At 37.1% G+C, this 24,637-nt stretch overlaps 1 protein-coding gene and 1 long non-coding RNA gene across 6 annotated transcripts in view; one reads left to right on the forward strand and one right to left on the reverse strand.

Moving 5' to 3' along the window:
• TENM4 (teneurin transmembrane protein 4) overlaps positions 1-24,637 on the forward strand; it is a 1,559,611-nt gene that overhangs the window by 845,977 nt on the left and 688,997 nt on the right. The window lies entirely within an intron of this gene.
• The window catches only part of LOC135294455 (uncharacterized), a 93,170-nt gene that overhangs the window by 47,728 nt on the left and 20,805 nt on the right, over positions 1-24,637 (reverse strand). For 2 of the 3 annotated variants that reach the window (XR_010356564.1, XR_010356563.1), the window contains exon 3: positions 10,291-10,529. The exons of the other annotated variant lie outside the window; for it this stretch is intronic. This is a non-coding gene — a long non-coding RNA (uncharacterized LOC135294455). Of the gene's footprint in view, positions 1-10,290; positions 10,530-24,637 lie in introns of those variants that run through there. 3 annotated transcript variants of the gene reach the window in all.

Here is a 24,637-nt window from a genome sequence, read left to right on the forward strand (position 1 = left end):
TCTGGCAACATTATGACCATTAGGATTTAGTCAATACTATAATATAAATTTTATGCATACATACACATATATATACACACATATATAATAATAGAACAGCTTTCCTCTCCTCTTGAAAGCACTTAGTTTTACCAGGAGCTACCGTTGTGTATTTGTGCACATCTCTCCTAAAGAAGCCTTCCTGCTTCCCTTAAAAGGAACACCTGAGAACAGCCACCCATTTTTCCCAAGGATTCTTCACCCACCTCCACCACTAGAAGCACAGCAAGAGCTCCCTGAACACTGCCATTCAGTACTCTTTGGCTACACAAAGTGATGGACACATTTCTTTCTATTTGTCCAGATGTGGTGCTCTGATCCTTGTTTTCTTCCTCTGTAACAGGAAACTTGTTCATGGTGCTAGAGCATGCTCAAAATACCTTTTTCTTTTTTACTTTTTTTGCTATGAAATGACCCACCTTCACAATCAAATACAAAGAAAAAAAAAGTGGTCTCGCATATTCTTTTAAGACATGATTAAAAAGCAGAACAAAACCTTCAAAAATTCCCCCACCACAAAAACCCCTCCAAATGGAGCTGCCAGAAGCTCCTGCACAGGACTTCATACTTTTTATCTGTCTCACACTTTGAGCTCCTCCATTCCCTCTCACCCAGCCTTGTCATCCTTAGTAGACCTGGTTTCTCCCCTGTCACCTGGAGCAACCACTCTGCATTCTGCTGTCTCCTAGATTCAGCAGCAGACTTCAAATCTCTGTTTATGCCTCAGTTCTCTCTTTTCTGCTCCTCCTTGCTTATTTATGATTGAAGTGTGTGATTGTATTATTTACAGTAAGTCTGTAAAATGCTTCTGGAAACATTTTCCTGGACAGAATATCTGAAGTAAATAATTGCATTCTAAGTACTTCTCAGATTCCTTGAGGGAGATGGAAATAAGCATAAATATGCAATTTACCTTATCTTTTTATTTCCTTACTTTTGTAATCTTAGACAGGAAAAAAAGAAGCCAACTTTTATCTGACTGCAAAACCAAAGGTCACACACCTCTGAATATTCAATATGTTTTTGCAAGGAACATTTCTGTTCTATTCAACAAGATGCTCAAACCTGGTACTCAGAGTTCATCATTAAATAGTGCTATGATGATTGTTGCCTCAGAGGACTGAGTCCAAACCACTGAGATGAGTGGAGTGGCAGCATTTGTAAGTTAAACATTATTGGAGAAACACTGTACTGTGGTTGTCAATAACAAGACAGGCTACAAATTTACTCTTGAATATAGCTGTGAACACCCTCATACATGTCATTTTAGAATCAAAATATAAAGACTGCAATATTTACAAAAGGTCATTAGCTCCAGATGCAAGTACCTACAGGGAAACAAAATGGAAGGGGAAATGTCGGAAGGAAAATGGCAAGGAAGTGATGAGCATGGGTCAATTAAATGAGGAGGAAGGACTGAAATGTTACTTCAAGTAATTATGAATAGCACAGCCTGTGAAAGTATTTCTGTGGCATAAAGATTTCCTCTGAGATGCAGGACACCAGATCATAGTACCCTGAATCTTGCTGGCAATGCCCATTAGGGAGAGAATCCAGCATAAGTTGTCCATCTAATTTACTGTATCTGAGATTAAATTCTACAAGGAAATGAGGGGGAATGCTAGGAGCTGGTGGTTGCAAATCTACCACTGAGCATGTGAGAGGCAGGTTCAATCTCTGAAGCATTATTTTGTTAAGCTGTTAAAGTGACATTGGCATGTCAGCACGTTAAAGCAGGGGCAAAGAAGCACATTTTTTATCTTCGCCTTTTTAAAACTTCAGTGGTCCTGGCACTGTCATTTCTTCCTGCAAATAAAAGCCCTCCCCAACTCATTTACTGTTCCTTGTGCAGCGTGTGAGGCAGAGGGAGTTGTTGGCCCTTGCAAATGATAAACCCAGCCTTGCCAAAAATCCCTGTTGAGCTGCTGGTCAAAGTATAATTCTTTTGTTTTCAAAAAAACTGTCAAGCTCAGCTGAGCCATTTCCTCTATAAAAATGAGTTATCTTGCAAAGGACCTCCATTTTGTCATTATTCTCATATATAAAGTTAGATTTGTTTATAAATGAGTTTGCGCGATGTATATTCTACCACAACTGTCTGTATTATTTCTAGGTGCAGTTATTAATGCAGAGCAAAAAAAATAAAAAAAGGGTTTCTTTTTATATCACAGAGAGTTTCTTCAGGAAAAACACATAAACCTGTTCTTGCAAATTTAGCCATTTCTTATAAAGAATCCATATTTCTAATATATCTGTTATCACTACAGAAATAAAAAAGATTTAAGTATTACTTATAATTTCCGGTAGTTGGTTTTACATTGGAAATATGAATATTCAGTGTCATCTACTTGGTTAATAATAAAAATGGTATAATTATAAATAAATGCACTCTTTCTTGTGCTCTCCATTTATTAAAAAAACAAACAAACAAACAAAAAACCCAAAAAAACCCAACAAACCCCCTAACTAATATTCTTAAAAGTGATTGCTGATTTGAACAGCTGATTTGAATGTAACTTGGTATTGAAGTTCAAGAAAAACCTTTCAAAATCCTGAATGACTTTTTTATGTAAAAAATAATAATCAGATAATGCCAGGCTTTATAAAGCATGGGTCCTCACTGTGATCGCTGAAATGAATTGCTATTAAAAAGAAATAAGACACATCAACTTTCCAGCTATACTTCTATGTGCAACCAGTGTCTTTGTAGCTGGCCACCACACATAGAAAAATAAATGCAACCCTTTGCCAACCTCAAAAAATATTGAAACAGTAAAAAAATGCAATAGTATCATTGGCTACTGAATACAGTAAAAAATCCATCTGTAATTTATTACTCTTTCCCCCCCCCATATGCACATACTAGAGTTTGAGATGGCTGAAGGTGACTTTAACTTCATTCCTGTTAGAAGGCACAGTCCTGTTGATATCCCAAAACCCTTTTGCGACTGAGGAAAACAACAAAATGCAGTGCTGAAGGTTAGTAATTCATATTTTGTTCGATGTTGTTAGTCAAGGGCTAGAAAAGAGGGAATTTTAATACTTTCATGATTCCTCTAAACTGAACACTATGCTAGCAACATTTCTTATTATAACAATATAAGCTGGGCAGTGGAATTTTTGAGCACACTTTTCTTAATATTTTTTTCCAATCATAGTGAAGAATTTCTTTTACACAGATTATTTTATATTATATAAATGTGCATTTACCACAACTGCGAACCAAGATTCTCTGTCCCAAAAAGGGTCATTCTACAGGAATTTTGTCTAAGTGATTTGCCTATCTGTCATTGCAGAACTGAGCCCTAAAATAACAAATAAAAATGAGCAAATGGAATACAGGCTGAAATAGACATTAAAAAATAGGTTGTGATGCCTGCTGTTCTTACAGCTATGTGAAAATAATCTTACACACCTGCTAGTCATTTTCTGCAAGTATCATCATGGAAAGATCCCAAATTCCTACAAACACCTGAATTACTAAAGCTTCATACATAAAATAGTTGAATATTTTGATTTTATCATCAGTGTTGGTGAAGAAACACAGGTTCCAGAAGGGAAGTAAGCCAAGAAATAATGAGTTGGAGTAAAAGTCTTAAGTCACCAGCCCAGAATCTTTCTTCAAAGCACAAGATCAAATAACCTAATAGCACATGATACACTATGATACCTTTCCACAGCTGTCAACATGTCCCATTTTTGAAGACTGGCCTTTTAGCTCCAGTTGCTGTTGAGTGTATTTGCCATGAGGGCACCTGTCACTCTGAAGTCCCACTGATGCCTCAGTTGTGACAAGATACTAGATTGGTGTTAATCATGAGGCAAAGGCAGCAACTGAGGGAAAAGGGGAGGCCACATCAATCATCTGCATAGATAACCTGCAGAATACAAATGGAGCAAAACTGCTCTTAAATGCTCCCCCCATGCATTGCATGTAGTAAAATAGTTCCCTACCCATCCACCTGTAATGATCAGACCAAAACACCTCTCTTCTATGGTGCATTCAGTGCCTTCTGTAAGTCTTTCCACACAGTTGGATTAAGATGGACTCATGTTATGCTTTGGTGATATATTATTCTGCACAAATATTTCAATAGAATAAAAGCTAACACTAATAGAAATTCAGCTAGTCACTGACAAGCACCTGCAACATATCAAAAGGAGATAAAACATGAAATCAGCATGCACCTCAAATGCTTAAGAAGATATGCAAATGTCAGAGAAGCTACAATCAGAGCCATTGCAAAATCACAAGCAGCAGGATGAAAGAACAGGGTTTGTAATCTAGTCATCATGCAATGATTTTCTTCCTGCTGCAAAGCTTGCTAATTACAAATCTATCAATTATGATGCTTGAAAAGCCCTACCTCCTACTCAATGAATATTTTCAGAGGCCAAATGGCACTCTTATCTCCTGTAAGGATAAAGAAAATCTTCGTTGTAGCTTACAAGTTTAATACCACTCAACTTTTTTGGTATCCTGATAGAATAAAGGGGAAATGATAGGACAAAGGGTAATGTCTTCAAACTGAAAGAGGGCAGGTTTAGACTAGATATTATGAAGAAAATCTTTACTGTGAGCATAGTGAGGCCCTGGCACAGGTTGCCCAGAGAAGCTGTGGATGCCCCACCCCTGGAAGTGTTCAGGGCCAGGTTGAATGGGGCTTTGAGCAACTGGGTCTGGTGGAAAGTGACCCTGCCCATGGCAGAGGAGCTGGCACTAGATGATCTTTAAAGATCATCTTTACTACACCATTCTATGATAAAATGTTCTGTGATAGGGAAAGAGTGTTCCCTCAATACAGGACTTTGACCTATGTCTACTCTTTGCACTCCCATGAGCTCTCTAAATAGATTTAATCTAGTTTCATAATCTCTTTGGGAGAGTTCCTGAGCCTGGAGAGATTAATGGCAACCTCACTGTTTTAGTTCCCAGGCTGAGGTATGGAGATGGCACACAAGGGTATTGTAAAATGAAATTTGGGCTACAAGTGTACCTTAATTAACAGATGCAGAACTCCACTGCAGAAATTGCTGCATTTAGTCTTAAGAGAAAATGTTCTTGTATATGTTGTACAGCTCATAAAGTGTTTTGGGGCTTGGGAAGTAAAAATTTGCATAAATCAATGTATTTTTATTGTCTGATACAGCCAAAATTACATACTTGCACTCAAAGTCTAGAATAAGAAACATTTTGTAGGGTTATTTCTTAATTCTTTTATTAAGACAGTGCTTGCTTGCTAGAATTGTATATATGGGATGATTTGACAAAGATCACAATTCTATTTCCCTTTGTTGGGAACCCCATCATCACTTGAACATCCTTAGATCCAGCAAGCAGAATGTACACTTCCCACGAGCTGAACATGGAGGTTTGACAGATTTTAGTAAACATCCATTCAGTATGTGCATGGGAACCTTTCTGATAGATGGACAAAGAAAATGGGTAATGCTTATTCAAAAAGGACAGGAAATAACAATTCTGAAAAGCACTGTTGAGACTCCTTGATTATTCTTCCAGCAAGCATACAGTTTACAGCAGGATTTTACTAATGATTCTCTGTCTAATTATTGTCTGTGGAAAAATCATTTGGTTTGTTTGTAACACTGAGGTTAAGAAGAATTGTCTATGTGTACAATCCTTCTGAGTGAATTTTCTATTAAGAGGAAAAGGAAATACTTTAAAATATCTATTTAAGTAGCTCAGTGTCAGCCACTTGGCATTCAAGTGTTTACTGCCTAACAATTTTTCCCTTGCTTTACGTTACCTGTGCTGTAGAATGGACCTACAAAACGGCTTATTGTCATGGGTTTTTTTACTTCCTTTTAAGATTACTTCAACTTGGCCAACCAGCATCAGATTTTGCTGAGGTATAGCAAGCGTAAATTCTCTCACTTCTGAGAAGCCCTCCCCAGTGTTTTTGCGTGTGTTTTTGTGTGCGTAAGTAACACAGAGGAAAAAAGCCAAAACCGTAGTTTCTCCTTCACATACACAACACCCTTCTCCTCAGCTGTCCTCTGCTTTTGACATATTGCTGGGACAATTCCAAGGAGGCTTGTTTCCTTGTTTTACATTTAAGTAGGATTTTCAGCCAAAGATTTCACAGCACTTACATGTGAGGCGTGTAAGAGGATGGTGCCTCATTTCTTAAATAACAAATAAACCAAAGTGAAATGCTCTAAAGTACACTTCCACAAGAAAATGTAGTAAATCAGAGATGGAAGATGGGGACAGCAGAGCATGTTTTCTCTCCTAACTATAATTAGGAATGGAAGAAATGTCATTTCTGACAGGGGAAGATCGATTTAAATCCTTTGATTTTTATCATTGCAGGCTTGAGAGGAAGAAGGCTAATTATCTTCCCAAATTAATAAAAACCTAGTATCTGAAGTATACTCTTTCCTTGCCATGTACTACAAGTATATTCTCATTTAATAACTTCTGAAGTCCTTGGCAGCTCTTTCCTAGACTTCAGTCAGATCAGGCACTTACTATCAGTGAGAGGATTTACAATTAATGTCTAGTGTGGATAAAGTAGGACATCCATAATTACTCCCTCTTGTTACAAGTCATTTGCTGTTTTAACCTTTTGATTCAAGGGTGCTGAAGAATGCAGGCTGGTCCTCAAAAATCAATCCTGACTTAGAATTTCATAATCCATTTCTACTGTGGGAGGGATTTGCCTGAAACCATATGAAGCTGTTTCAAAGAAAAACGAATATGACCTTTTCTTGCACTCCTAAATTTGCTTTTGTCTAAAGCAAGGCAAATACATTTTTGGGGGTGTTGGGTTGTGGTTTGGGGTTTTTTTTCCTGTAAACTATTGTTCATAAAAAGGAAAAGAGGCTGAACACAGAAAACACCATGCCCTGCTATATACCTGACCATAGCATAATAGAAACCATTCTATTTGGATCACATGTCCCGTGATGAAGAAAGGTATCTTTTGTGGCAGCGTGCAACTACAGGATAGGATATAAAACACAACTTCATATCAAAATTACTAGCCAGCAGAACCTAATGCCCAAAGCAGAAATTAAATCAACCCCAAATAATTTTCTTAACAAGAAACACCATTGTTTTCCCACTCTAAATCCTGTTAATGGATCCTGTATATTTTGACTGGATACAGAATTTTCAACCTACTCATGTCATGAATGCCAAAAGGAAAAATAGATCCTTTTGCAAGACCAAAGTAAAGTCTCATTTAGTTTCTCCTAATTATAATACTTTGGACAACAGCCATACTCAAGAATTTCTCTTTCCTCTGGGATGAATTGGTCTCTAAGTCAGTAAATTTATTAAACTGTTTTGTTCTTTTAATATGTAAATCTATACTTGGAAAATCATCAACTAATTTTAGTCTGTTTGGGTTGACATGATCTCTGTGCCAAAAGTTATATTTGCATTCTAGTTTGCCTTCCTCCTCTCTATCAGAAAACTGACTGATATATGGGTGTACACACACACACACTCACACACACACACATATATACACACACACAGAAATATATATAATAGATGTGTGTTTTTATTTTAAGCATATATGTGTATATTTGAATCAATGCTGACTAGTTTTCTCTAGGGTATAGAGATTCTCACTGCACACAATTCATGGACAAAATACTTTTAAATGGGGATTTCATTAATAGCTTGCTAATCTCACTATGTCAGCATGAAAACACTCCATTGTTTATAGCTGTGTCCATGTAATCAACTATCCTATTTATCTTAACTTCCTGTTAAAGGCAACTGATAAACTTCTCCAAATATGGAAATTCTGGGTTGTATCAATTAGAGAAGGACCTTGATTTGGTTCAAATACACTTATATAAACCCTGGAAAACTGTTGCAAGTGACGTCTTTTATTCCTTGGTAGCATACAATATACAGAAACCCTTCTACTTACCACCTCCAAATTTTGTGATCTATCTTTAAAATTTTAGAAATATTTTAGTCACCATCAGCTCTCTGTACCTCCTTGTTTTCATAATTATCAAATCAGGCTTTTATAATTTAATTATTTATTTATATCAAAAATCATCAGAGATTTTTATCAGTATCTTCTCTAAAGAGATTACAAAAACCCAAACATAAACAGAAGTAAAACAAGACAGTTTCAGGATTTTGGAACTGAACTTGAATCATTATCAGTAGTACTTACGTGCTTTTCAAAAAAGAAATCTCTCTGAGAATTCCTATCAAATGTTCATGGTGTTTCTTAGTTCCTTATCAATTCTATAGTCATTCTTTATTCCAAAACCCAAAATCCCAACTCTGGAAAAGCATGCCTGGTTTGTTAAGTGTTTTTAGAACATGTCTCTTTTCACTTGCATTTTCCCTCCCAAGAGTCAGCATTTTTGAGTGATTTGGTGAAGAACTGACTGCTGAAGGGGTGGCTGGTGTCATTGCAGAAAACCACTGAGTATCTTGAGAGTCACAGCAAAAATAGGGAAGAGTTTGATTAGCCTGGGTTATGTTAGGTTTTTCATTTAGCATGTTTTGGTTTGCTTTTTAGTCTCAAACAGATCATTTGCAGCATTCTTTGGCAAAACATGCTGTTTTAAAGACACAATGCTGAGAATAATGGTTTCAATGAAACGTAAACTCAACTGACAACCACATTTCAGATACAATTACAAACTGATATCTCAGCTGCACTTCTTCTGAAAGCTGACAAATCTTTTTAATTTCATGAAATCCAGGTCAGCCTATGAAAATGCAGCCAGAATGCAGAATTCTACATGGATTTTATATGAAGCCAGACAAAAACAAAGGCTTTGACAAGCTTTCTTATTTTCTATTTCAAAACTAAAACAAATCAGAGGGGAAGGATCACCCACCCATGCAGATTAAAACCCTGAAAAATATTCAGTCTACTCCTCAAACCAAAAATTTCTGAGCTGTCTAAAATCAACCTCCTGGAGATGATTGATTCCATGTAATGAAACCAAGTAGTGAGACAAAATTGTCAACCCTGGAAAAAAATCTCTACTATGCACTTAAGGCAGAATTTTCAAACTTTAATGTGTTTTGTCAGGTAGTGTACAATGCCTTCATTACCTAATACACAAGCAGAGAATTACACAATTCCTACTAAATAAATTCGTTAGTAGGGGTAGTCAGCATCTACATGATACAGATTTCTGTTTCAGTCATCCAATTACATATAAAAATTTACTCTAGACACACAGAGTCTCATTCTGTCACTGGAAACTCGAGATGATGCCACACAGATCACAGAATTGTTGAGGTCAATAGGGACCACTAGAGGTTGTTTTGTCCAGTCCTTGAAGTGAAAGATACTTGGGGTGTTGTAATACTCTTTCAGGAATATAAACAAATATTTTTCTTGAATTCCATATAGCAACTGGATAACATTTAAATAAACCCATTTGATTGCTAGCTTTTGTAGCTTCCTCCCTTTACCTTGTAACTCATAGCGTCTGTCACGAAAAATTATAGTATTTACAACATTCAGCATGGAATTTTGTCCTGCCAGTCTCAAGTAGGTTTGCCTGGTCCTATTTTAATAAAATGAAGAATAACACATTGAAATCAGTTGTAGACCTGAGGCATTTGATGCAGTTAATTGACTCCCTTTTCAGATAATTTACTCCCTTGTTTTCCCTTTTGAGGGAAGCCAAAGGACATCACAGGAGAGGCGACAAGGAGAGAAAAGCAAATAATATGTTTCCCTTCAGCATTTTAGTGTTCTTTGTACATTTTTTAAAAGATGGTTCATGCATATATACCGTAATATATATACCTATTGAGTGGCTGGCCCATGAACAGCAGTAGTGAATTGCATTTGTGTATTCCAGATACATGAGACAGGGAGAGAGATTCATTGATTGAGTCTCTGTATTTTAAGTGTTACTATATTTACAGGATAACAAATTAGAGATTTGTTAGACAGCAGTCTAAGTAGCTGTCTGTGAACCATGTATTTATTATGCATGGCTCTTCCAGAGTCATTAGAAGTTGAACAGAAAGACTCACTAGGATGTGAAAAGGAATTCAGCTTGGAGCTGCTTGGGGATCACAGGGATGTGTCTAAGTAACAGTCGGAGTTAATTATAGCCCCCAGGTTACAATTCTGGGGATTAAATATGAACTTTTCAGAGATGTTAGCAAACACTAGTATTACTATACAAATGGATAGACCACAGCATAGAGAGTCTTAACAAAGTTCTCATTGGTATCTTCTACATCACTGCTATTGGAAACATCAGAGAGCAGAGTAAATCTGATTTCCATTCCTTTTACTCTCCTGCTAGACAGTACATTATACCCATTGTGTGAAACTTCCTGAATGGAATGCAATGGTGTCTAGATGCAAAACTGTAGGCCATTTCATTTCCTTCCCTTTCCATTTTGATATAACAGGGACTTTCATTTCCTGTCTTGAGCAATTTTTGGGTCCTGCTCACGTTGGTGATGCTCAGCTCCAAAGATGGCAGCTAGTGACAGACAAAAAATGATGCTGCTGTAAAATTTAGGAAGAAGTAGAAAAAGATATTATGAGTCCTAAAGTTCAAGCAATTAAAGCAAAACAACAGGTCACAGTGAGCAGGAAAACATATTAGTCATGCTTTACTCTAGCTGGTTTTTTCTAATCAGAAGTCATGAAGTATCTGATTAGTGGCTAGATTAGCCACTTGGCGGCTAGATCATCAGATTTTATAACTGACTGAAAGTTTTATATGGACAGATATTAACACTGACCTTGTACTTCTAGTAAATTAAGTTATTGTATTTAGAAGGAGACAGATCAAATAGAAGGACTTTAGTATTGGTGTATTATAAGGAATAATAAATATAAGAAAAGTTAGAAAACTGTCGTGGTTCCTTTCAATATTCTTAGATGTACACTAATTTTAATTTTAAAAATCTTCATAGCATACCGAATTAGGAATGTTTCTATCAGGTTAGAAGAAAAGGTCCCTGCTTCTCAACATCCTGGCTCTGAGAGTGGCCTGGGGCAGATGCCTGGGGAAGGGTAAAGGAAAGCAAGCTGATACTCTTTCTAGGACATTCTGCCAGGCCTCAGCTCTTCATGGGAGATTTTATTTCCCTCTGGATGATTTTGTCAGATCTAGAAGCTAAAATTGCTGATTCATGTGTAAAATGGGGATTTTGAAGTTAAAGACAAATATAGCTGGAATCTCTATATAATTCTTTGCAATACTGCTGCTCCAGTAAAAGCAACCAATTTCTCTTGAAATCAATTTTATTTATGTAGGACTCTCTGAAGGCAGAATATGGCCCTGTGAATTTTCTCATCAGTAAATAAAAGTAGGTACTTTCTCAGAAAATAAACTTCCTTATTTCTCTGGGATCATAGAATCATAGAATCACTAAGTGTGGAAAAGGCTTCTAAGATCATCAAGCCCAGTTGCTAACTGCCAAGTCCACCAGTAAACCATTACAATCTACACATCTTTTGAATACCTCCAAAGATGGTAACTCCACTACTTCTCTGGGCAGCCTCTTCTAATATTTCTGATATGTCATTGGCCTTCTAGGCCACCTGGGCACACTGCTGGCTTATGTCCAGCAGTTTTCAAGGAGTACTCCCAAACCCTTTTTTTTCCAGGCAGCTCTTCAGCCACTGGGCCCCCCAGTAGCTTGTAGCACTACCTGGGTTGCTGTGACCTAAGTGCAGGACCCAGCACTCATACATATTGAACCCCACACAATTGTCCTTGACCCATAAATCCAGCCTGTCCAGATCCCTCTGCAGAGCCCTCCTGCCCTCCAGCAGATCAACACTCCCACCCAGCTTGGTGTCATTGGCAAACTGACTGAGGGTGACTTCATTTCCCTCATCCAGATCACTGACAAAGATATTAAACAGCACTGAACCAAATACTGAGCCCTGAGGAACCCCACTAGGGGCCGGCTATTAACTGGATTCAACTCCATTCACCACTATTCTCAGAGCCCAACCATCCACCCTTTTTTCACCCAGCAAAGAGTGCACCTTTCCAAGCCCTGAGCAGCCACTTTTTATGTGAGAATGCTGTGGGAATGGTGTCAAGGGCTTTACTAAAGTCCAGATAGACAACATCCACAGCCTTTCCCTCATCTTTCCCCTGGAAAATATCCATGAAATGTCCACAAAATGTCTGTTGGATTGGTTTATGCTTTTCCGGAACATTGTTATTATTAAAAACCTTTCCAGTGGCATCTGTGGGATTAATAAAATCTGTCATTTACAAAGATCTTGCTTTCATCACAGGTGATAAAATATATAGAATCGTTTAGTATGCATATATTGCATTTATCTCACAGTACAGAGGACATTTTTAAAATAAAGCTTAAATGAAAAAATTGCTTCAGCCATCAATGAAATGTGCTTTTAGGGGTGAAACACAACAGCTGTTTAACATCACAAAGCAATATCATTGAATAATTTAGTTCACAAATTTGAGAAGAAAGGAATATTTATTCAAGGGAAACTCCAGATGGAAGTTGGGAAGGCAGATTGTCATTCTAAGACAGTGTTACAATTTTAATCAAAAAAAAAAAACAACAGTAATTCCTGCAATACTTTTTTACTCTTTCACAATTTTCTGTAAAATGCTAGATAGCAACAAGATTTTGCCCATTACAAAATGCATCACTGCCATTATAAGTCTAAGGATTACTGTCTCCATTTAACAATCCTCAGAAGAGTGCCAAAATTTATATCAGAGGACATGGGAATATGAGATTAAATACAATGGCTCAGATCATTCATCTGTTTAAGGCAATTTTTTTCTGCATCATTAGCTAGTATCAGATGTTTTAATAGCTAATACTAAACATTAAAAATATCAGCAATATATAATCTGCAAACATGGAATAAACTATTAACCAAATTTAATCCTAATTCTCATCAGTTAGTTATTGACTTAAATTTGGTGTATATCAGTTTTCTAGGTTAAATCTCTCTAACATCACTGTTAATAGCAAAATATTACAGGCATACAAATTTTGCAGCCATTGAGCATATTTTACATAATTTTTTTTAATATATATATTACCGATGACCTTGTTGATATGCGCAACATAGGCTGAAGAGAACTTCAGTAGGCAATTTCCTTGCATGCAGAATATGATCCTAGCAGGATATGCTTCAGTTTGATAAGCCTAAAAGGAGCCTTTATTGTGTCTGAAATTTGAATTGAAACATGCTCTGGAGAGTTTGATTGTATATTGAGCGATCAGTTAACAAGACCAGTTTTAGACCACTAAGAACTTCAGCTGGTCATACCCAATTTTGCTGTTCTGATAGGAAAGTGTACCTTTTAAATTCCCAAACTTGTAGTAACAAAGTCAATCACCAGAAAGTTATTTAAGTAGAAGTCTTAAAACCTTGAGGCATAGAAAGTTATTGCACCTCATGGATACTTACAAGACATGACAGTAGCAAAAGAGCTATAAATCAGACAAAGAAAAATAAAATTTTAGAAGAAAAGGGCATGTAAATTTTCTGAAGTATAGACCAAAGAAATCCCCAGGAAAATTCAAACAACTTTAAGTACATCTGGATAAGGAAAAGGAAGTGGAGAGGGAGAGGAGTTCAAAGTCCGGGAAAGATGAAACAAAAATGGAAATGTAACCTGTCTATTTGGAAAAGTACACTTAAGGATGTATTATAGAAATTCCTATGCTATTTTGAAATCCTGACTTTAAAATCTGACTTTTGAAACTGGTCCTTACAAAAAAAAAAAAATGTATGCGAGATATTTTCTGTTATCCAGTGTTGCACCTCAAAAAAATGAATTGAGTTGGGATCCTCTGAGTTCGTGGAGCTCCTCCCTTCTTTAACACTGTTTTGAGGTATGCTGGACATTTGGGTCCTTCCACTTCAACCTGTTACAAGTGCAGTTTGGCACTTCTGAGGGACTTTGTAAGATCAGAGTCTTACTCTCTGTAAGACCCAAGGTGACACTAAAACATTATTTCAGGACCAAGGTCCCTCAGTAAATAAGAAAAGCAAATTTAGATTTTGAGGACATCTAGCATGCAATGTTAAGTACTAATACGACCACTTATTTTCTGCTACATTAGCAGAGAGGGTAACTTGTGACACAGATTGTTCTGACATGATACAACAGCTTCTGGAAGGTACTTCATGCCCTAAAGAGCTTACAGTCCAAGCTAAGCAGCTACCAGTGAACACAACAGCTGGGGAAGCAGAAGGTAGCAGTGAAATCATAATCAGTGAGATAAACTGATGAGTCATAGCTCATCAGCTCATAATCCAAAATATAAGATGTTATCTAACATTGTCATTATGAGACAATTCATCATGTATGCTCTGCATTGTGCTTAAAGTCTTGCAAATATGGACAATTGTGGGCTGTGAGAATTTTCGCCTACTCCTATTGTTAAGTGAAATGTTAGCAATCAAACAAAAAGAAAAAAAAAATCTTAAATGCTCTTTCAAGACACAGCAGTGATAGGAGAAAACTATGGTGGTTGGAGCCCAGACCAGTTTATCTCTAAAGGACTGCAACTATCACTTGACTTTATCATCAGAACAGAGGACACTCTTACCAAGTAATTGCAAGAGGTGATCTGATGTATTTTGCACTCTTTTGAAGCTTCTAAGAGCTCCCGCCAGACAGATCACACCTGCTGCTTGTGAACTACTGCTAACAAGTTATAAAATGTGAAAAATATTCATATCCTAGTGGAAGTGTTATGGCTTCATAGATATCTAGGAAAGATCAAAGCAAATATTTTTCATAGGGAATCTAATACAGCTGCCAAGGAGTTGTATCCTATACCACAAACTCCTAAACTGCGAAATACATGTATCATAGAGTTATAGTTGTTTGAATTGGAAGGAACCTTAAAGAACCTCTAATTCCAGGCCCTGCCATGGGCAGGGAAACACCCAGACACCTGGTAGCTGGAAAAGCTGTGAAAGAGAGCCCAGAGGTGCTGCTCAGGAGGGTGCTGAACTGTCAGAGGTGATGAGATGTCACTGGAAATGGTCCAATTCCCCAGCACTTTTGTGATATGATAACTGCAGGAGCCTGAACTGAAACTGTCTAGAAATATGCTAACTGACACAAATATACAAAATTTTTCGGCTGTAAACATTGGCTGTTAAGAATCACTTGCTACAGTAAATGCAATTCAAAAGGTTTTGTTTTTCCAAATTGGGTTTGCTGGCACGTAAGTCAGCTATTGACTATGAAAATGTGCTTCAGAAGTGAAAAGAATGCGTCATATGCTATGTAAATATGAAATATTTTCAAAGTATTTAAAAAAGAGTGTGAGCATACTTAAATAAACCTCATAAAGAAGGAGCTGAACAGTCCGTATTGCGGTTTTTTCATTGGGCTCTGATAAGAGATTGGATTATAGATGGAACAAAACCATTTAGAAACTGCTACAAGAGACAGAGTTAATTTTCCAAGACAAAGAGGTGACTCAATTCAAAATGAAGCATATGGAGGTTATTGGTGATAATAGAATAAATGTGCATGAGAATCCATAATACTGAGAGCTGGAAATCATAGAAAATGTAGAGAAAAACAAGAATAGTACATGGAGTAAATGCTTAAGACCAGCACAAATTAAGAAAATGTCAAATATATTGGAAAACTGAACAAGCTTCAATAGATTTTACCACTTTTCAAAAGTTTCAAGCCATCATTTCACCATCATTGTATTTGGCTGTGGATAGCACAGTTTTAAGGAAGTGCCGTGTAAGGGGGCAGAGACAACTGTGACGCAATTTGGATCAACTACCAGAAATGAAATGACACATTTAAAACTTTTAAGACAGATGCTAATACAGAAGACAATCTGTTGATAGAAGCATTCTGGAACCTTCAATAAAAGAGCTACATATATTAGAAGGGCAAACAGGCTAAATGTAAGGGAAGGCTTGTACTTCTTAAAAGAATGTATGTCTCAACTGTACATGTAAATAAAAATATGCAATGTGTAATAGTAATAGTATAGAACAAAATCATTTTGGGTTGAAAGCACATCTTACTGATGTTCTTGATAAAATTGCATTCATTGAATATGAGAATTGAGAAGCAGTTTAAGAGGTGTGTTGCTGGGAACTGATAGGCTGTTAGCATGATATTCATAAGTATAATAGCGTATAACATATTCATGCTATGTGCAGAGTTTATATAAAAGGGAGAGTTAAAAGGGGAGTTTGATAGATTTTTTGCAGTTAGAATTGCTGGACAGGCCTAAAAAGCTGCACCTGCTACTTTAGATGGAGAGAGAGAAATCTATGCCTCGCTAAAATAATTAAATTAATATTAAAAATATTACACCTGCATCTGAGGTGTTATGTTTAGGAGGACTCTTGGTGGTTGCTCTTAGTAAAAAACATTCCATGTCTGTGAAATCTTAAGAATCTTTATGGGACACATGCTTTTACCAAAATGACATTTGTATTTTCTGAGGTTCTCAAGGTATTTTTCTTTATGACATTTGATCTTCTGAAAGATTGCACTTTATCACCCAGGGTTCCAAGGTGCTTTGGTATGAGTCAGACACAAGAACAGAAACATATCCTCATATATTTATGGTCATCACTTCTACGACCTCCCTACAGACAAAGAGAAAACACATAGTAATTGAAGTACACAATAACAGACATTCACAGATAATCTGAAAGCTTTTGGTCAGCAGTCTAGAGTGTTTATCTATTCATCGCACTGAATACCACCAGAGATTTTGACAAGAGTCCAATATTAATGATACATCAGCCTTGAGGTACTGACAAAACTAAGTTGCCTATGAATACCTCCAAAGATAATCATCTCAGGATGAAGAACCTATTTCCTTTATTACAGAAAGTCTCAAAACCTATGTGTCAATACCAAGAAATGAAAAAGGAGTCAATGACCTTATTTTATGTGAGTAAATATGCTTTCAAGTCTTGCTAAACAGGCTGGAAGTCTGTGTTATAATAAAGACCCTGACAGATCAGGAGAAAGCAATAATGAGGTGAAAAGATATCCTAAATTTCCTTACAGAAGAAAAAAGTTATTCTCAACTAACTGTCCCAAGCAACTGAACCCAGAAGTTACCACAGCAAAACACAAGACTGAAGTGCAATTTTGCTAGATGTGATGGACTTCATAAAGTCATACCTCCCAACAAGACAAGTCAGCAGGCACCATTCTGTGCAGCGTGACTTTAGATCACGTTCTGTTGGAGCAGTCCTGTCACTGCAAGGTTTCATCCTCTCAGTTTGTCCATCCTGCAGCAGGTTAGAAGCTTCTGAGATCTGCACTAGTGTCATTCGCTGTTCATTGAGATAGAGCTACGATCCAGAAACACTGTTTTGAACTGACTTAGATATTTGGTGAAAAGTTGGAAGAGAGAGAGTGGGTGAAACTACATTTTGCTGCCTTCCAACTGAAGCACCAAAAGAATGAGCCCAGCTGGGGCTCTCAGAGTGTGACTCAGAGCAGTTCCTGAGTAGAGCTCCCAATTCCTCTGCCCCATGAAGTCAGCTTTCACTGGCAGGGAAGCAGCTGGGTGGGCATGTGGTGGCCAGGAACAAAGTTCCATCTCCTGACAGCTTGATCATCTGTGAGGAAATGTGGTGCCTCCCACATGGGCTTTGAACTATTGGGCAGCCAGCCCACGACCTAACACCTCCCATTACTCATGTGATGTGTAAAGGCAACTACAGTAACTATCCAAACAGATGATGATAGGAGCTTTACATGAGCAGAGAAGAAAAATGGAGCAAGGAATAGGGCAGCAACATCTTTCTGTAGTGTTCACCTCTCGTACTCCTTGCTCATTCTCTCTTTAGCTGCATTTCAAGCAGCATTGTCTTGGTGTACAGAATATCATCCCATGAGGCAGTGCTAAGACACAGCTATTAAGAAAAGTGAGCCCTGCAAAGACTTTCCAACTTTACAGTAAGGTAGGATGTAGAAATATAACCCATATATCAGTAGGACCTGTCAGATACAACCACACATAGATTGCACTGCACAAAGCTAGATAATATTTTCTTCCCAAGTAATAGGAATTGTTTTTCCCTAATTCTCATTCATTTTTCAGCCTTATATCTGGGTTTTAATAATCTTTATCACTCATGGTCCATTGATGCTTTAATTAACTCCATACACTACCTTAACCAGAGGAGACTTGTAATTTGGACCCATAGCAAAACTAAGCTTGTTCACCTACCTCATGTGTCTTAGAAGTAAACTAATCATCCAGTTTTTAAGGGTTGTGTGACTAGGAAAAAACACCATTTCAACCAGTAAGGTATAAAAAAGTATCTAAACCACAGAGCTCCATACAGTAAATCAAGACCAGAAAACACAAGGAACCTGATATGTCCTTTTGATCCAAAAGGAATAACTTGAGGATAGATGCTTCCATATCATTCCTAGAGCAACTATTTTTCCCAGGATTTTTCTGAAAAGATAATAAAAATAGCAGAGAAAATGTAAAGTATATTTCTCAGTGTTATCATATGTAATTCTTCAAGTGCTCATGTTAGAAATTTGTTCGTCCGTTACATTTCTCTCCCACCGATGTAGGAGAAGGAAGAATCATATACAAAATGTATAAATAAAACAGAAAACAAATAAACAAACAAAACTCAACTGAGACCCAAAACTGTTTCTGTCACAAATCTCTGACTCCCACCATAACTAAATCAGTTCCTATCCTCATTTTCTCAGGCAAAACAAGAGGTCTGTGGTTAGGGAGGGTAATTGGACCAGTTTCCCCAAAACAGAATTCATAGAAAACAAGCAGATGGCTAACTCTTACACAACCAGAAAGAAGATTGTTGCTGCTTGATCCTGCATATATGATCCATCTTCTTGCTTCTCCCACCATTGCTGAGCTCAACTTCTTTTATTTGAGTCCTTCATTTTGTGCAATGCCTGAAATTAGACCTAGTTTTAGTAAGGCCATATCCTGCTGAATGAAGCAGCTGGTATGTTGAAATCAGTTGAAATGCTCTTGAATGTATGAGATGTTCCGATATTATCCAAATGCTCTAGAGTTCACATAGCATTATAGTTACAATGAAATGCAAAATGGGTCTGACAATTCACATCTGACATTCAGCCTGGGATATCTGGGTGTCCATCTTTCAAAAGCAAATAGAGCAGCAACCCATCATCTCGATGCTGGATTTTTGTAAATGTATCAAAATAGACTTTTTTTTTCAGTGTCTTGGCCAGTGTTTTACATTTTGTACACGGTTTAGTGCAGCTGCAGTAAAAGAGGTCTAATATGTTGGCTTGTCTGAATAGGGCTTGGTTATATAAAACCATGGATATTGTGCTAGCAAAGGGTTTCTTGATTACATGAAGAATAGAGTGGCTAAAGAACAGAACATCTAAATAATAGGTATCAAAAAATGACTCAAATGCAATGATGAATATACCATAGCTTTTATGCGTGAGAAGGGAGTAATGTTGAGTTTGTTCTCCTTTAGGAGCTATGATATTATTGCAAAAGTATTTAGACCAGAATGAGAAATGTTTTGGAAAAAGTTGTAGATTTTACAAATCTAACAACAAAAGTAATAGAATTTTGATGTTAGACGGAAATGAGTCGAGATACCTTTATATCATGCTAATTCCTCTTCTAAAAGCTGCAGAAATTTTGTCATTGGTCTTAGTGGAATGGAATATGATGGTGTGAAAAAGAAAGCTGTGGACTGCTTTTAAGGAGGTATTGTTTTACAGGAGCAGTGAATAAACAAGGCATCCATTATAAGGATTTTAAGTTAGTTTTTATTGTCTAGGAATAGTCAAGAATCTTAGGGCTTATAAAGGAGCTCTTCATTGCCTGAGCTATCCTCTTTCCTGCTTCCCTGCTTAACTCCATACAAGAGCCAGAAGAAGACTCAGGAAATGCTAAACTGCATTTGAAATCCCTGATTCAATGTTTTTAGTGGGTTGAGATAGTAACACACAGGCCTCTTTCTGGCTTTTATGCATAGGAAATAGCTTCACTCTACTTGGAAAGAGAGGATGTTAATCTGCTTCCTACGTTAAAAAAGAACCGCAAAATCCTGCCACCCATATATGCACATCTATACTTTCAGTATGTCCTAGTTTTCAGCCTGGAGTTTTACCTTGGTGAATTCTACGGGCATGATGTCCCTATGTTTCAAAGTTAGGGCCTAGACAGGTCTCAGTGTATTCTCATATTTCACACAAATACTTCTCTTGTAGACATCTGGTGTGTGACTCAGCTCCAGCTTAAAACAAATATACTTGTGTTGCTGCTTGGAAATATGTATGTGTACATTAGAAGCTTCACTCCCCATGTAGAAATCTCAGAGCGTGTGATACCCTTTAGGGTCTTCAAGCTGCTCCAGGAGACCAAACTCTTCCACAATTTCTGTGTCATGTCCTCCAATAGTTGGTATCAATTTTGGCTGCCCTATGATATGTCAAATGGTACAAGAAAGCTTGAGCAACCTAATTCAGTTCTACATCTTCACTGAATATAGTAAGCTTAAGTGTCAAGTGCAACAGTATAAGCATCCTATTCTGTACTAAATTTTAGTCCTGAATTCCCTTTTTTGTCTTCAAAGTTGTGTTTGTAGGTCAGGCCTGAATTCAAAGAGAGCACATACAAGCCCAGACATCACAGCTCTGGCTAACAGACATTATCAGGATACCACCACGGGATAATTGAAAGTTGACAGCTGCTACTTTACCCTTTGCTCTTCAGTCAGCTGTGGGGATCACAGGCTGATGCCTGAATGCAGAGAGCCTGTCACTATGAAGCCAAACGTTGAAGGGACAGGAGAGTTATCAAGGAAAATTTATCCAGCCTTTTTAGTAATAAATACAGGATTTTCCATTATGTTTTAAGAGACAGGTATGACTTATATGCCAATGAAACATAAATCCTTGGGTTTCTTCCATGGATTGGAAATCTTCTGACAAGTCGTAATGCAGCTGGTGAATGTGGTTTTGCTTACAGAACTAAACGGGGCTGTTTAAGGGTTGTTGTACATGTCAGAAGCTGTTGCTTTACCTTGCAGAGGGTTTTGTGTCAGTAGGAACTTAAAATATTCCCTATCTCCTCAGCGAAGCATTTTATCCCCTCAGCTGAGCCAAAGGCCCTGTGGGGCTGCTCTAAGCGGGAACACAACCTTTCTTCTCATTTAGTGACAAACAAAAAAATTTTTAAAAGCCAAATGCTTTTCAGTGGTTTGTTTTCTAAAAGCAGGATCATTTATCCATCCCAATTACCATCACAGCTAGTGAAGTATAGGAGAGAAATGCTTTACCACAGTACAGAAACTCAGAGGTGTTGCACAGCTGGGATGAAGCAATGCTATGATTTCTTTGCCATGAAGAGCTTTATAGCATAAAGCCATGACTTAATGTTGAAATTGCATGAGATATTGCCATCAGAATTATTGCCATAAAGACCTTAGACATTTCTATACCTTCACACCCTTACAGCCTCACCTCATGCTTTCACTGCTGCTTATCTTGCTCCCACTGTTTCTTCTACTGACAGCTGCACCAGGGGAGCACCATAAACCACATCCCTCACATGATCCAGCCTAAAAGTAAACTTCCTCTGTCCAAGATGTTTTACTGAATAAGTTTCCAGACAAGTTATGCCATTTATAAGAATGATCATATGCGACTATGGAATCAAAACACCTGTCCCTATAGCCCTGTATCCTGTCTCTGGCAAGAGACAGTAGAAAACAGCTCAGGAACGTCCCGCTCAAGGAAAAACAGAGCTCATTTGCTCTAGAAGTACTTTAAGCACAGCTGTGGGAATGACAAAACACAGTTTATAGATTGAAACAGGATAATGCAGAAAGAGGGAGGCAAACCCTCTCTGTATCACACCTTTAACTATTTGTCCAAATAAGACATAGCTAACTCACAGAAAAGAATTTTGTAAGCTGGAATAAATACTGCTAGTATTTATTCCAGGGGGTTTTTTATTTTTAAAAATATTTTGTTACTAATTATCAGGATTACGAAAATTAAAGGGATCTACATATCTTTCTCTTCAGATCATATTTTCTGCAGAAATTCTAGTCAAAATTGCTGCAGGTTTTTTAGACAAATGTGTTTCCCTACTTTAAAAAATCTTTAAAATATTTGTATGTTGGAATTGTATCATTCTTTGAGACATTAAAGCCAAATTTCTTGAAAAATCTTTAACATTTTTCAACAACCTTGACTTTGAAGTCCTCTTGTTTCTGCATGTTAGAGCAGAAGTTGCAGAACAGAAATGGGAAGAGTTAGGAATACAGTTCTGACGGTAACTTCTCCTCAAGGTCATGGGTCAAAGAAGAAGCCAGAACAATGTGAATGTTATTAAATCTTCTGTACTGCAAGCGGTCTTCTAAATATGTATATATACACGCACAGTCTGACTGCAACCTGAGTATATCATTCATTACCCGCCCATTGGGGACCTTTGGGATAGTCTTAGAAAAAAGAAGTACAAGAATTGTAATAAGACTTCATGACAAAGATGCCAGGAGAACAGCACAAGCTTTGCTGAAAGTGCAAATAACAATTAGCTCTTCAATCTCCAGGGAGTCAGGGGGTAAAATTGATGGAACATCTGAGAAATACTTCCTGAAGAGATAAAATAATTCAAAAACCTTAAGGAAATTTGCAAGACTGAGATATTTATTTTGCTGGTTCTGATTTTAGAAACTAAGAGGAAAGGTTACATTCAGATCCCTGCTTGAACATTTTATTAATTTAAGCCTCTAGCATTGTTTTTTAAAGTCAACACTGTTCAAGGTCAAAATTTTGAATCCTTGGTTTTGTCAGTCAATCCTTACACAAACTTCCTCTGTAAGGCAACAAGAAAAGGGAAGAACAATATAGGAAAAAGCAAATACTTTTTCAGCTTTGAAAAGTCATGCCATTGAAAATAAGTGACTCCACAAAAAATAAATATTTCTAATGTGATTTGTTAAAAACATGTAATACTTTGATTCTACACCAGCAATTATCATCTAGATGTATGCTGCCCAGAAAGGTAGCTTGTAAACACTACTCTGGGAAACACCTCAGGTGTGTTTCCATTTCTGCCATTTCATGAAGCTCTATGTAAAAACTAACACCATTTTCTTTGCCACAATGGGAATGGGTTCCACATACTTCAAGGACCAATCAAGATGAAAAGGGGTCTTATTGTGTCTCCAGAGCAAGAGTTCAAAGTATGATATCTAGAATTCATTTTCTATTGATGTGAACAAACTGATGGCACTGAAAATTACTGCTATAGAAAATTGAAAAGAGATACACTTTAAAAAATCAAGGAAGTAAATCATAGAAATCACTGAAAAATACATTGTTAAGAACAAGCATGAATATAGACAAGAAGCCATCACTAACCAACACCTTAAAATCATGTCAAAATGTTATAATTTTTCTTCTGATGATAAATACTGAACACCAGAGTTACAAGGCTCTCCTGCTCTGTTTACCCTGAATATTGCAACTAATATATTTCCAAAGTGTAGGGAATATGCATTTGTTCAACAAATATAAGTACCAGTGAGACACATTAAGAGTTAAGCTTCTGAAAAGTAAAGCAGTACAGGGACAGCACCTGTTACTGAACTAGCTAACATTTTCTTTCATAGCTTTTCATCATCATGTGTCTGAAACATTGCTGTTTTCACTTGCTTTTTCTTATGCTTGGCATTTGCCTTAAGTGCTCATAGACGTAGATTTGAACAGATTGGTAGCAACAAGAGGATGATATGGTCTGCACTTGGTGTTTTCTTCCAGGCTAAGGATTTTTTTGTAAGCAGCATGAATGTTGAAATTTAACTTTGTGAGGTGAACTTCAGTATCATTGTGCCAGCACATTACCCAGCACTTTACAAAGTTTTTCATTATGAGATTTGAAAGATTAAAACCATGGCAGGGAAGAGATAGGAGGAAAGGAAAGGGTATAAGATCAAAGAATGATCTCAATATATTAATTCACCTACATGCAAGAAAAAATTCAAATAAAAATAAAGGATAAAAAGGATATTTACTTATCATATAATTGAAAAAATACCTATAAAATCTATTTTATTTACCTGATGCTTTCCTCCATTAATAGTCACAATAGCATAGCTTATTATCATATATTATAATGGAATTATCTCCTGCTGTAAGTAAAAAGAAATGCTCCATTTTTCCAGTCTTGTCATGCTTGCCAGTGCTGGATATTTAAATAGTGAGTGCAGTTTGTGTGTTGTTTGGTACAAACCAATACCTCTTAAATACTTAGCCGTGTGTGTCAAGAACCGGTCTAGAATTGATTTCCTTACAAGTGTGTTATAAAATCCAGCAAATAAGATTTTCTGGGAGACATGTTGACAGGTCCTTAACTAGACAGTGCTATTGAATGGCAATATAATTAGCTGGGCTGATCACACAAGTTATGCAGACTGCAATTCATTTCTGACACTGCTCGTTTTACCAGACCTTTCTAATTTCGCACTTGTCCCTTCTGTCTTCTCAGCTGAAGGCTAATATTGTAGATACCTGGACTTACACAGCTGATAAGTCCAATTGCCACAAGGTGACATGAAGTCCATTCAGAAAAATTCCATACACAGTGTGCCTTAGT

The sequence above is a fragment of the Passer domesticus genome, chromosome 2 (assembly GCF_036417665.1).
Source record: "Passer domesticus isolate bPasDom1 chromosome 2, bPasDom1.hap1, whole genome shotgun sequence".
Classification (NCBI taxonomy): Eukaryota; Metazoa; Chordata; class Aves; order Passeriformes; family Passeridae; genus Passer; species Passer domesticus.